Source organism: Arachis duranensis, chromosome 4 (assembly GCF_000817695.3).
Source record: "Arachis duranensis cultivar V14167 chromosome 4, aradu.V14167.gnm2.J7QH, whole genome shotgun sequence".
Classification (NCBI taxonomy): domain Eukaryota; kingdom Viridiplantae; phylum Streptophyta; class Magnoliopsida; order Fabales; family Fabaceae; genus Arachis; species Arachis duranensis.
The window spans coordinates 51815316-51829491 of record NC_029775.3 but is presented as its reverse complement, the minus strand read 5'-3'; positions in this window follow the sequence as shown (position 1 = coordinate 51829491).

Genomic DNA, 14176 nt, shown 5'->3' with positions numbered 1-14176 from the left:
ATAACATGAATGGTCCATAAACAAATAAAAGAGAAAATAAATAAAAAGAACATTGAACCTGTAATTGAAGAAGATAAAAATATTCATAAGTCCTTTAAGAGGAGTCCTAATCCTAATCCTAAGAGAGAGGAGAGAACCTCTCTCTCTAAAAACTACATCTAAGTTGTGAAAAGTGTGACTTATGAATGAATGTATGTTTTTTTTGATATATGGGTGTATTCCCCCACTTTATAGCCTCTAATCTGTGCTTTCTGGGCCAAAAACGGGGTCAGAAATAGCCTAGAAATTGCTGATTGCAAAATCTGGTATGTACAGGTCACGGGAAAGTGACGCAGAGGCGTCGTCCACGCGTTTGCATGGATTGAAATTCATAGATGCGACGTGGGCGCGTCATTTACGCGTTCGCGTCAGCTAACTTCGGGGCAGCTATGGCAAATTATATATCTTTGTGAAGCACCAGATGTTAGCTTTCCAACGCAACTGAAACCATTTCATTTAGATCTTTATAGCTCAAGTTATGACCGTTTGAGTCCGAAGAGGTCAAGCTGGACAGCTTAGCAGTTTCTTCAACTTCTTGTATTCCTTCCACTTTTGCATGCTTCCTTTCCCATCCTCTAAGCCATTCCTGCCCTGTAATCTCTGAAATCACTTAACACACATATCAAGGTATCGAATGGTAATAAGAGAGGATTAAACATAGCAAAATTAAGACCAAAGAAGCATGTTTTCAATCATAGCACCAAATCAGGAAGGAAAATGTAAAACATGCGAATAGTATGAATAAGTGTATGAAGATTGATAAAATCCACTCAATTAAGCATAAGATAAACCATAAAATAGTGATTTATCAGTGACTCTTGATTATGAACTTTCAATTGATAATCCCGAGTTAGTTAATTCAGGTTACCGGGTGATGAAGCACCCTTAAAATTTACTTAGCCAAGCACATCCTTGAACATAAACACCACAGACACATATATAAGGCTTTCGTCATTGATGCCTAGCCTTTGTTATTTGGTTTCTTTCCTTCTATGTTTTTGGCATTCTTCTTTCTTCCCTTCATTGTCAAGGATTCTTTTATTTCCAAAGTCTCAAAAAGTCTAATTCTAAGCTTATGTCCAAGGAAACATTCTATCACTCATTTTTGTTCATGAACCACATCTTAATCAAAGCATATATACCACCACTTTTCATAGGACTTATTTGTTCTTCATAAGTTAGACTAAACGCTTTTTTCTTTCATAACATCTCTTTTATTAAATTCAAAATTCCATGTCAAGCACACAATTCAAGTAACATGAGGTGATACATCATCAAATCTAGCAAACAAAACGAGTAAAAACAACAAACATAGAAGCGGGTATAATAGCATGAAAGAAATATAAAGACAATTGGAAAGCATGTCATATTTCATACATGCATTTCCTTATTTATTAGAACTAAGAGAGGAACTCCACACCCTTTTTAGTCTTTGTTCTTCTTGTTCGGTTCTCCTTGCTTCCCTTTTTTCTTACTTGACTCTCATTGCTTTCTTTTTTTCTTGCTTGCTTCTCCTTGGTTTCCTTCTTGTTCCTTGCTTGCTATTCCTTGATTTCCTTCTTGTTCCTAAAATCCTTTTCTTGCATGATTTTTGCCACTCTTGCTTCATGTCGAGCTATTGTTTCAAGTTGAACTTTCTCCAGATCATTTACCACTTAACTGATTAGTGCAATCTTTGGGTTTAAAGCTGGCATAGCTGAAATTAGATAATGAAGCTTCAATTGGGTATTCATGTCATACTCCACTCTACCTTGATATCTAGCTTCTTGAAGTGTTGTATACTCCATGAAATTTTTTGCCCTATTGACTTTGATGCTCTGAAATTTTGTTGAGGGATTCTTGGAGTTAAGCATATTGATCTCTTTTTTGCTCCATCATTATTTGTTGAAACTCCCTTTGTTGTTGAGCTTGCTTCTCTTGAAATTGCATGTATTTATTGAAACTGATTCTAAGGCACCTTGAACTTGGCTCAAATCAAATGGACTAGATGTTGTTTGCCCTGCTTCTTGCCCTGCTTCCCTTCTTCTCTGTGGCCTTCTTTGCCTTTGATTGGTTGTGACTCTTTCCGTTCTTTGTTTAGTGATAGGCTTGGATAGTTACACCCAGCTGGTGTCTTCATCTTCAAAAAGTATCCCAGCCTTTTCACTTAAACATTGAATGGTACTCGAATGGCCTAACCAAGATCCAGAGGCATTCTTTTCTGCCATTTGTTGGATGTTGTTAGCAATGAGCTCTAGAACCTTCACTTCTTCTCCTTTCATTATACAATGAACCATTATTACCCTGTCCAATATGGCCTCAGAATTGTTTGATATAGGGAGGATTGACCTCCTTACTATCTCAAACCATCCCTTTGCTTCGGGTATGAAGTTACCTCAATCTTTTATCCATTCCATCCCTAAAACACAAATATCATTCACTATATCTTCATGCTTTTGGTCTCCATTGGTTTTTTCCTCATAGATAGTTTCGGAGAAGGATCTTGGTCTTATTTTTAGTGCCCTCGTGATTGAATTAGGACTGAAATCCACCTCCGTCCCTCTCACATAACTCTTGTAAGGAAGGTCCTCCTTACTCTCCCTTACTGCATTGGCATAGAGTTCTTGCACAAGAGTTAAGCTCATAAATGGGGGTTAGTCAGACAGTAGCTCCCATTTTTTTTCGAATTTTCTTCCTTATGGAAGGGTATTTGTTTTCTTCAAGCTTGAAAGCTATTTCCGGGATAGCTTCCTTGTGGACCAGCCATCCTTTAAATTGAAACTCGTGGAAGGGTGATTTGAATCTCTTTCCATCAAACTTAGGCTGCCATATTGGTTGTTTTCCTTTTCTTTTCTTTGGAATGGATGATGAGGCCATTTTAGTGTAAATGAAAGGTGGCCGATTCCACACTAAACTTGAACGGTGCTTGTCTTCAAGCACTAAAGAGTGTAAATGATAAAGGAAAAAGAGAAGGATATGTGGTAAAAATGATTGCTCAAAAAGAGAATGAGATATGAGAATGAAAACAAGAATATAAATGAAGAAGAGGTTGAAGATATAAGGAGTGCTTCTCAACAGGAAAAAAAGAACTAAAATAGATGTAGAGTGTGAAATGGTATTTAAATGGAAAAGAATGAAGTATTAATGATGGAAAGTGGGTTCGGTTAGGGGGATAGGGGTGGGTGGCATGTGTATTTATTAATGCAAATGAGATGAGTATGAAGGGTGCTAATTTAGGTAATGTGGATCCAAGGGTGTGCATATAACATGAAAAGAAATGTTATTGGTGAAGTGGGATGGTCTATGTCTCAGTTATAGAGTGTAAGAAGTGGACAAAAATTATAGCCAATACATGTTGAATGTGCTTTCCCAAACCAATGAGAATCAAGGCTTTACATCTGACTAGTGTTCCTATGAGAGGACTAAACACTAGCAAGCTTGATTGACCAAGTTTTCCATCAATCCTTTCCTTGGATTCTTCCTTTAAAAATTCAAAGCTCTCTTTGTTAGAAGCAGGAAACAAAACCAATGAAATAAAAACAAATGTTAACTACTTAATCAAATTCTACTTCTATGCAAATTTAAGAAAAAAAAGTAACTCTATTTTTCTTTCCTACATGTATTATGTGTGCAACACCAAACTCAGTCTCTAAGTATGTGCTTTGTGAATGGAAAAAATTAAACTGTTTCCAAAGTTAAGCTTGTCCATTTTCATAAAGCAATCATAGATTGACTATGCTTACATCGAATTTGGTATTTATCATATACTACATGCATATTATAAGTGCCTTGTGTCACCTTTGTTTTTGTTCTTGCATCAGAGTTGAAAAACAAACTAAATTGACTTAATCAACTAACCACTATTTAAGCATAAAAAGAAAGGATATTGAGGGTGGGTTGCCTCCCACCAAACGCTCTTTTATCGTCACTAGCTTGACGTTGCAATTGTCCTTAGTGCAATTTGTGGGCGCTATGGTGTTTGTTCCATTCTCCTCCCAAGTAATGCTTGAGTCTGTATCCATTGACTGTGAATGTTATAATACCCTACCACACAGAGTCTAATGCTTAGGTCATAAAACTGAGGTGGCAAGGTATTACAACCTCTAAAAGTAAAATTATATATAATAATAGTTGAAAGAAATTTTATAACGAGGAGCTTTTGAAGAAAAGTTTAAAACAAAAGTCGTAATGCTCACGTAAACGAAAAATTTGCATACAAAGAAATGTAAGATATATATTCTAATATACTCAAAACAACCCTAGTTATCCATCAAGTCTCTGTGAGGCACAAAAGTAAAACATATATATAAGGAGAGTTCTATACATATAGGTATATCTACATATTGCAAAATACAACATCCCAAAGGTGCCACTTCACTGCTAAGAACTCCAGATGCCTAGAGAGGTGCCTCTCGACCTGCATCTGAAAAACAATAATATCGTATGGGACGAGAACTGGGGGTTCTTAGCATGGTAACAGTGCCCACATAACTAACATATAAGGTCCCGGGAAAGCCGAAGGCAATCCTAGAACTTCCGACAAAAGATTCAAACTTAAAACTATTCTTTATAACCATAAATAAGCCATAAACAAAGTGTGTAGCTAAGGGTTCGAAATTCTAACTCAACCTAACTTGATCCTTTAGCTTCTCACCTTGCTTCATTCCTCCAAAACTCCATAACTCCATAGCATAGACAACTAAAATACAGATAAAGCAAACACAAGTAGAGTACAATTACAGCAGGTAGCAAATTTAGCGAGTAGGCATAATAATCACATAGTCAAGCCCAATTAATGCAAAATCAAACAAGACATACAAATTCATATAATGCATGCCTGTCCTATGGCTGATGATATCATCTGTCGGTTATATAGCCAACCCGACACGTTCTGGTAGCTAACCATGGATAGAAACACACATTGTGGACCAAGTGGGTTTGAGATACAACCCCCTTGCTACTATCCGTTTAACCCAGAGCCAGTGGAATAACCACTACTGTGGCTACTACCCAGGCGGGTGCTTAAAAGCTCAACCTGGAGCAAGTGGCGTAATCACTGTTGTTGCTATTACCCAAGTGTCACAATCACTAACCTGGAACAAGCGGGACGAACCACAATCCTTGCTACTGCCCAGGATCTCAAACATACATTCATTCAGTTTAAATCAATCATCATTGTTAGCAAATTTCAAACAATAACCTGGAGCAAGCGGGATGAACCACTATCCTTGCTACTATCCAAGTATTTCAAACATACATTCATTCTAAACTCCATAATTAAATTCATTTTTCATAATTCTTCTTTCCTATCCCATACCCGGAGTAAGTGGACATCACCACTGCCTACTATCCGGGACCACAATCACATTTATTTATAAACTAGCATTCTCGTTAAACTTTTCATCATACATCACCCTCTTTACAATCTTACTTCACCAACAAGATATTTCTCTCACAACACTAATTATACTTCACTACCCGAATCCCACCTACCAGGCTTTAAACAAGAGTTAAAATGGTTTTGAAAGCTGGAGGAATGCATTTAAAAGCAAAAATCAGGACTTTGAAAACATAAAATTTATTTTTGCTGAAAACAGGGGTCCCGCATACGCGTGGGCTACGTGTACGCATGGTTATGTTTTTCCCCTGCTCATGTACGCACGCAACCTCTCACCTACGTGGGATAGCCAAACTAAACTGAATTCTCACGTCGCGTGGGAAGCTCGTGTACGCGAGTTATGCAGAGTTGGCAAAAACCTTGAAGGCTGCAAAATATCAGCTTTACACACCAAACTTCCGATGCGCATAACTTCTTCGTTTGAAAATATTTTTACCGTTCTTCGAAAGGTGTAACCCTCTCAGATCAAATTTTCATTCTAAATAAGTTTAATAAAAATTAGAGGTCCGGGGGCCGATTTATGACTCATCGAAGTTGGTCCAAAATCAAAGAGATTCTTTAAAATTCCAAATGTCAACTTTCAAAATGTATCAACTTTAAACATTTTAAAACCAAAACCAAATCTTACCATCACAGCAACAAACCCTTCCAATTCAGATTTTAATCTTCCTTATTCATCCCACAACTTCATCATACACACCAACTTACCATTATATTACCATGTCAATTCAATAATCCAAATTCTCAAGCAACATTATACCAACATCATAAACAACATCAACATTCCAATATCATCAACATTTCCATCGCCAATATTCACATACAATATCACACATCACAACATCATAGTCTCAACCACAGTCTCAACATTACTAACCCTCACACATATCCACCAAATTCAATCATCAACATCATACATAATTCAATCCTGTCCTACGGTCGACTAACATAAGTCTTCACGACACATTATATTTCAGTTATGAGAAATTGAAACCATACCTTGGCCGATTCCTCCCTAATTCCCGGAAAACCACAAATTATTGCCGTTCTGCAAATATCCAAAGCTCCAAATAGTGCGTTAGATAGAAATTCACTTACTGCAGCCCAAATTCAACAATTACTTCAAATATCTAATCTAATAATATACAATTTAATCATAATTTAGCATATGGTTTACTAAATTGGAAATTCACCAAGGTTTAAGAGCTTCTTATCTTACCCATGGACTAATAGAACAACACCCAAAAATTCCCACAAGCTAATTTGATCTGAAAACATCAAAATATCATAATTATCAATTCTAAAAATCATGAATTTCGAAACTGAAGAGGGAGAATCTAGATGATAAAAATTGAATTTTTTACCAAATTAGTCAGTGGGCTTTGTAGAGAATTCCGAGACGAATGCTTGACCGTTGACGGCTTATCAATCAGAGCGGATCAAAATTTACGTTGGATTGAAGATTTGGGTAAGGGTTGGCATGTTTCCCCCTTTTCCCCCTATTGTTCTTCAGCATTCTTCATTGATTTGAAGGAAGAGAAGAGCTGAAGCTCTTTAATACAAGGGCAAATGGGTTGGGCATTGGACCCAATATGGGCTGAATTTTTTTGGTTCGGCCCGTTTCGCTTAATTTTGGGCTAAATTCTTTAAAATTAGTGTCAAAATTCTTATTTTAATTAGCTCTATCTCATTAAACTATGAAATTCCATTTTCTAATTTCTTTGATTAATAATTAATTTATTAACTAACTATTTACTAATTTTACAGGTTTTACAAATGTTCTCTTTTATTCTTCTTCCATTACCTCCACATGTCCATAAGGTCACACTTTGGTGACCAAGTATGGACCAGATCATCTAGATTTCAACTTACAAGGGAAGAGTCTTAATCTAGAGTTGAATAGAAGCACCTTTTGTCCAGGTTCAAAGACTCTCTTAGCTATTCTCTTGTCATGACTTCTCTTCACCTTCTCCTTGTATACTTTAGCACTTTCATAAGTCTTTAGCTAGCAAATATTTCAATGATGTATGGTCAATGAAAACAATAACTTTAGACCCAATTAAATAAAATCTAAATTTATCAAAAGCAAATACAATTGCCAATAACTCCTTCTCAGTTGTGGTGTAGTTCTTTTGGGCTTCATTAAGAACCTTGCTAGCATAATAGATCACATGTACTAGCTTATCTTTTCTCTATCCTGGCATAGCACCAATAGTAAAGTCAGATGCATCACACATCAATTCAAACGGTCCCAATCTGGTGGTTCTATAATACGTACAGAGGCAAGTCTATTCTTAAGGTTCTCAAAGGCTATCATGTATTCTCTATCAAATAGAAAAGGAACATCAGAGACTAGCAAGTTGCTTAAAGGTCTTGTAATTTTTGGAAAGTCCTTGATGAACCTTCGGTAAAATCCAGCATGTCCTAAAAAACTTATAATTGCCTTTACATTGCTAGGTGGGGTAATTTCTCAATCACCTCCACCTTAGTTCTATCCACCTCTATACCTTTATTGAAGATTTTATGACCAAGAACTATATCCTCAGTGACCATAAAAGGGCACTTTTTCCAGTTCAAAATTAGGTTAGTTTCTTGACATCTCTTTAGCACCAAGGCAAGGTGGTCTACGCAATTAGAAAAGGAGTTTCCAAACACTGAGAAGTTTTCCATGAAAACTTCAATATATTTCTCAATCATGTCTGAAAAAATGGACAACATGCATCTTTGGAATGTGGCAGGTGCATTGCACAATCCAAAGGACATGCGTTTATAAGAAAAAACATCATAATGACAAGTGAAAGAGATTTTCTCCTGGTCTTTGGGATCTACTATAATTTTTTTGTAGGCTGAATAACCATCCAAGAAGAATAATAGGCGTGCCCAACTAGTCTTTCCAACATATGGGCCATGAATGGAAATGGAAAGTGGTCTTGCCTAGTGGTTTCATTGAGTTTACTGTAATCTATGCACATGTGCTACCCTATCACAGTTCTTGTTAGAATTAGTTCATTCTTTTCATTTGGTACCGCTGTGACACCACCTTTCTTGGGGACCACTTGAATGGGGCTTACCCAATAGCTATCTGAAATGGGATAGATGACCCCTGCCTCCCACAATTTTAGCACTTTTTTTACACCACTTTACTCATTATAGGGTTTAGTCTTCTCTGTGGTTGGATTGTGGGTTTTTCACCTTCTTCAAGGAGTATTTTATGCATATACATTGTAGGACTAATCCTCTTCAAGTCAAAGATAGTCCATCCAATTGCATCCTTATGCTTCTTTAGAACCTCTAGCAATTCTCCTTCTTCTTCCTTGCTCAGTGATGACCTAATGATTACCAAAAAGGTATCATCACTTTCCAAGAATGCATACATAAGGTTGGAAGGTAGTGGCTTGAGCTCAAGCTTATGTGCTTCCTCTTTCTCTTTCTTTTTCTCTAACATGATTGGATTAGCCATGATCTTTTTTGGGCCTTCCTTGCATGATTTTTGAACCACTTCAAGAATTTTATCAAGCTTTTCTTCTTCCATGACTTCCTGCACCAAGGATTCCGTAGCATCAATCCTCATGCATTCATCAGGGGGTTCACTTGGATAGTTCACGACTTTAAAAATATTGAATACCATCCTTTGTTCATGCGCTCTAACGACTAATTCCCCCTTTTGAACATCAATCATAGCTCGGGCAGTTGTTAAGAATGGCCTTCCAAGGATGATTTAAGCTTTAGCATACTTTTTCATATCCAACACCACAAAGTTAGATGGGAAGATGAATTATCCCACTTTCACTAGTAAATTTTCTACTACTCCATGCGGAAATTTAAAAAGATCTATCTACTAGTTGAAGTGTCATGTTAGTTGAAGTGTCATTCTAGTTGGTGTTGGTTGTTTGATTGGTGATTGAAGTTGTTTGAGTTGCGAAAGTTATTGTTGGAGTCATTACTTCTTTGCCCTTAATTTTGTTGACCTCCCCACCCAAAATTCAGGTGGTTTTTCCATTCAAGATTGAAGGTTTTTGCATATGGATCATATTGTATTCTGGAGGAGTTTCCCATGAAGTTGGCTTGTTCCAATGCTGGTTGATCCATTTTATAGTTCCCTCTAATTTGCTTGGAGAGATTTGCCAATTGTTGTGTCATGAGTTTATTTTGTGCAAAAAGAGCATCCATCTTATCCACCTCCATTCCTCCTCCTTTCTTCATATTCATGCTCCTTTCTAAGGAAAAGAAGTATTGATTGTTAGCTACTATGTCAATTAGTTCCCTAACCTCCTCAGGAGTTTTCATGGCAAGAAAACCTCCTGTTAAATTATCTAATGAATTCCTGGATGCTTGAGTTATGCCTTCATAGAAGATCTGCAATTGCACCCAACCAGTGGACATATTGGGTGGACACTTCCTCAGCAAACCCTTATATCTTTCCCATGCTTTGTAGAGTGATTCTCTTTCAAGTTTCTTTAAGGTTTGAACCTCAGTCCTTAGCTTGATGACCCTTTGAGGGAGAAAGAATGTAGTCAAAAATTTATTGACTAACTTATCCCAAGTGGCAATGCTCTCCTTAGAAAAAGTCTCCAGCCATTGGGATGCTCTATCTCTCAGGGAGAAAGAGAACAAGAGCATTCTATGGACATCTTGATGCACTCCATTCATCTTGACAGTGTCACATAGTCTCAGAAAGGTAGACAAATGCTTATTAGGACCCTCTTGAGCACTCTCTCCATATTGACAATTTTGCTAGACTAGAGTGATTAGTTGGAGCTTGAGTTCAAAATTGTTGGCATGTATATTTAAAGTTAGGATGCTACTCCCACAATTATCAGAGCCAGGATTGGTGTAAGAACCCAAAGTCCTTCTAATTTGTGGAGCATGATTGTTGCCAACTTCAACATTGTTACCAAGATCAAGTTCTTCAGCGATGTTGTGTTCTAAGTTTTCTTCTTCAAAATCCTCAAGAACTTGTTTATCTCTTGCTTCTTTTCTCAATCGCCTAAGAGTTTTTTCTATGTATGGGTTGTAAGAAGTTGATTCCCTCTTTTACAACCTCGCATATACACAATAAACTAAAAGAACAACAATGAAATCCACTCTATCAAGAGTGTGGTTAGAACTAAATGAAGCACTTATAACAAATAGTTAGTATGCTAAACTACAGTAAGTATATCTATAAACAAGAAAATTAAGTGGTATAAACTATGAATGTGAAATGAGTAAACAAAAGTGCTTAATAAAAAAATGAAAAAAATGTTTAATCTAGATAACCAATGGATTTAATCATTGTCAATCTTGATCAATCCCCAACAACGGCGCCAAAAACTTGTTACAGAATTGATAAACCAATATCCACCGGCAAGTGCACCGGGTCGTAATCAAGTAATAACTCACTAAAAGTGAGATCGATCCCACGAGGATTAAGAGATTAATCAAATTTAATCAATTGGTCATTCTAGTCAAATAATCATATTAATGGGATTTGGGTGATCATTAGAGATCTTAACAATAAAATAAATGACTAAAATGTAAATGGCAATAAGTTAAATGATTGGAAATAAAGAGTGAAAAGTAAATAGCTAGAAATTTAAAGTGCATAAACTTAAAATGCAATAATGTAAATGTGAAAGAATAAATAACAATGAAATTAAAGTGTTGGAATGTGAAGGAAATTAGAGACAATGAACATTAAAGAGAAATAGCATTCAGGAAGGGAGTTAAAAGGAAGTAAGAAAATGCTTATAAATAAAAATCATTAGGGATTGGAGATGCAAGATCTTCCTAAATCAATGAACTTCTCTATTCTCTTGTTCATGCAATGTTAGATCTTTCGCAGATCATAAGTAATTAGGTTCCAATTCCTTGGTAACTCAATTTCTCTAGACATGATTAAATGCCAATTCCTTGATCCAATTCTCATAAAAAGAGGTGAAGCTCTAATTCTAATCCTAAGCCACACAAATCCTAAGATCCCAATTTTAGAGTGATTACATGTCACAATATCAAGCTCTGAATCAAAATCAAATTTATTGTGAAAAGAGAGTTTGAAGCTGAATTACTATTATTCCTTTTCCAAGGTTCACATAGAATTCTAATAGATCCAATTCCTCTCTTTTGATTGAATTGGATCTTTGAAGATTGGAAACTCTCTCTTAGATAAACAAAGATAGAATCAAGAAGAGAAGAATATGAACATTAATTTATTTCAATCTAGTAGAGCTCCTCCCTATAATGAATGAGGGGTTTAGTGACTCATTGCTCTATTACACATAAGCTAAAACTGGAAAACTAGAAAATAAAACTAAAAGCTAAGTACAAGCAAAAAGTGAAGTGATGTAAAGCTCAAAAACCTAAAAATTTCCAATCCCCTTTCAGTTCAAAACCCTTCCTATTTATACTTTTTCTCTGCTCCTTAAGTGCCTTCAAAATCTACTCTTAGAGTGGGCATTTCTTGGCTTGGATTGGAGGCATTGAAAAAGACCTTGGCGTTTGATGAGCGAAAAATTTATACGCTTTTTGGCATTGTTTTTAGGTAGTTTTTAGTACGATCTAGCTGCTTTTAGGGATGTTTTTATTAGTTTTTATGCTAAATTCATATTTCTGGACTTTACTATGAGTTTGTGTGTTTTTCTGTGATTTCAGGTATTTTCTGGCTGAAATTGAGGGACCTTAGCAAAACTCTGATAAGGAGGCTGACAAAGGACTTCTGATGCTATTGGATTCTGATCTCCCTGCACTTGGAATGGATTTTACAATTGTATTAGACATCTTGGTTTTCGTTTTTTATCTTAGCATCCATCTTTGGACGTTTAGTTCTTAGACTTTGGGGGCTGGCCATTCGGCCATGCCTAAACCTTGATCAGTTATGTATTTTCAACAGTAGAGTTTCTACACACCATAGATTAAGGGTGTGAAGCTCTGCTGTACCTCGAGTTTTAATGCAATTACTACTTTTTTCTATTCAATTCAACTTATTCTTGTTCTAAGATATCCGTTGCACTTCAACCTGATGGATGTGATGATCTGTGACACTCATCATCATCCATCCTTATGAACGCATGATTGACAACCACTTCCGTTCTACCTTAGAACGAGCGCATATCTCTTGGATTCCTTGATCAGAATCTTCGTGGTATAAGCTAGAATTATTGGCGGCCATTCCTGAGAGTCCAAAAAGTCTAAACCTTATCTGTGGTATTCTGAGTAGGATTCAGAGATTGAATGACTATGACGAGCTTCAAACTCGCGATTGTTGGGCGTGATGACAAACGCAAAAGAATCAATGGATTCTATTCCGACATTATCAAGAACCGACAGATGATTAGCCGTGCTGTGACAAGAGCATTTGGACCTTTTTCATTGAGAGGATGGGAAGTAGCCATTGACAACGGTGATGCCCTACATACAGCTTGTCATGGAAAGGAATATGAAGGATTGAAAGTAAGAAAGCAGTATGTTGGAGAGATTCAACAAGGACGAAGTATCTCCATACACTTAACTAAAATTCCCACCAATGATTTACATAAGTATTTCTATCTTTATTTTATGTTTTATTTATTATTATTTTCGAAAACTCCATAATCATTTGAATCAGCCTAACTGAGATCTACAAGATGACCATAGCTTGCTTCATACCAACAATCTCCGTGGGATCGACCCTTACTCACGTAAGGTTTATTACTTGGACGACCCAGTGCACTTGCTGGTTAGTTGTGCGAAGTTGTGACAAAGTGTGATTCACGTTTGAGAGCACCAAGTCATTGGAGCCATACAATTTATGCGCACCAAGTTTTTGGCACCGTTGCTGGGGATTGTTCGAGTTTGGACAACTGACGGTTCATCTTGTTGCTCAGATTAGGTAATTTTCTTTTCAAAATGTTTTCAAAAATCTTTCAAAAAAATTTTTCTTTGTTTTCATTTTTTCCAAAAAATTATTTTCGAAAAATCCAAAAAAAATTATAAAATCATAAAAACAAAAATATTTTGTGTTTCTTGTTTGAGTCTAGTGTCAATTTTTAAGTTTGGTGTCAATTGCATGTTTTAAAAACTTTTGCATATTTTTTCGAAAACTCATGCATGGTGTTCCTCATGATCTTCAAGTTGTTCTTGGTAAGTCTTCTTGTTTGATCTTCATATTTTCTTGTTTTGTGTTTTTTGTTATTTTTCATATGCATTTTTGCATTCATAGTGTCTAAGCATGAAAATTTTCTAAGTTTGGTGTCTTGCATGTTTTCTTTTCTTGAAATTTTTTTTTTAAAAATATGTTCTTGATGTTCATCTTGACATTCAAAGTGTTCTTGGTGTTCATCTTGACATTCATAGTGTTCTTGCATGCATCATGTGTTTTGATTCATAATTTTCATGTTGTGAGTCATTTTTGTGTTTTTCTCTCTCCTCATTTAAAATTCAAAAAAAAAATAAAAAATATCTTTTCCTTATTTTGCTCATGATTTTCGAAAATTTGAGTTGACTTAGTAAAAAATTTTTAAAACTTAGTTATTTCTTATAAGTCAAGTCAATTTTTCAATTTTAAAAATCCTATCTTTTCAAAACTTTTTTAAAAATCAAATCTTTTTCATTTTTATTTTATGATTTTCAAAATTTTAAAAATATTTTTCAAAATCTTTTTCTTATCTTTATTTCAAAATTTCGAAAACTTTACTAACAATTAATGTGATTGATTCATATCTTTACTAAAATAGTTTGTTACTTTCTTGTTAAGAAAATGTTCAATCTTTAAATTCTAGAGTCATATCTTTTAGTTTCTTGTTA